Source organism: Propithecus coquereli, unplaced genomic scaffold, assembly GCF_000956105.1.
Source record: "Propithecus coquereli isolate 6110/MARCELLA unplaced genomic scaffold, Pcoq_1.0 Scaffold30, whole genome shotgun sequence".
Taxonomy (NCBI): Eukaryota; Metazoa; Chordata; class Mammalia; order Primates; family Indriidae; genus Propithecus; species Propithecus coquereli.
Window position 1 is genome coordinate 3,959,891 of NW_012148619.1, and position 1,150 is coordinate 3,961,040.

Here is a 1,150-nt window from a genome sequence, read left to right on the forward strand (position 1 = left end):
TATAATATAAATTCTCAACATAATCAAGTACACTGCAGCCTCAACATATCATTTCCACCATAGCTGAAATTTGATCATATGTAGGTCATTATTAATATTTTGGACCTATTGAAAGGGCTTTAGTTATCCATAGTACTGAATAGACTTTAGCGCAACACAGTATCACCTGTGATGTGTCCTCAGAGTGGACCCAGTAAGCAGCAGATTTAAATAGAGGCTACAGTGTACTCATTGTATTTGTGCTATAGTTTAGATTGTATTACTTTGTGGGGAGGGAAATTACTGGATAATAGCTGGAACATTGTGTGTGTTTTGTTTTTGTGTGTGTGGTTGTGGATGTGGTATGTGTGTTCGCATGTGTGAGAGAGATTGTACCTTATGTGGAGTCTGGTAGTTTTGGCTCATGACTGTATCCTTAAGATTTCATCGCCTATCCTCTGGGACCATTTCTTCCTAATATATTTAACTCACCAGAGTAGACTGGCACAAAACCCAACAGGTGAGGTCTGTCTGAAATTTGCTGAAGCCAGTGCTACTCATTTATTAAAACAAGGAACCTGGATCACCTGCACCTGGTCTGCATTCTAGTCTAACTTTACAAACACATTAGCTTATATTCAGACTCATCAGAAACAAACATAATTGATATGTAATCCTTTTGTATAATGAAGTAATACTTTCTGAATTTTTAAAATTGTTTTTCCAATATTCATGCATTGTCTATGCATATTATTATAGCATAAATTAAAATTGGCAGTTAGATATGCCGTTCTGTAATTATAAATATAATAGGTTTATTTTTCCTATTTCCTAGCTATGAGATACAAACTGCATTCTAAAAAAGAATTTCGAGAAAGACCAGATGTTATTCCAAGGGGCTGAAAGTTGTCTAAATGATAGGCTCATTTCATAGTATTTTAGAGCTGCTAGCAGTTGCTAGATTTCTTTAGTTGGTAATGTATACAGTTATGTCACACTCATATACACACACGCAAATATTTATATATAAAACGTATTGAGTAAAAATGGTAAAGAATATATGCACGTATTTTTAAGATTTTATTTTTTTGTTGTAGGAATTAAGATTTTAAATTTAATACTGGTTTTAGAAATGCATATCCTGAGCTGTGGTTTTTCTCTTTCCTGATTT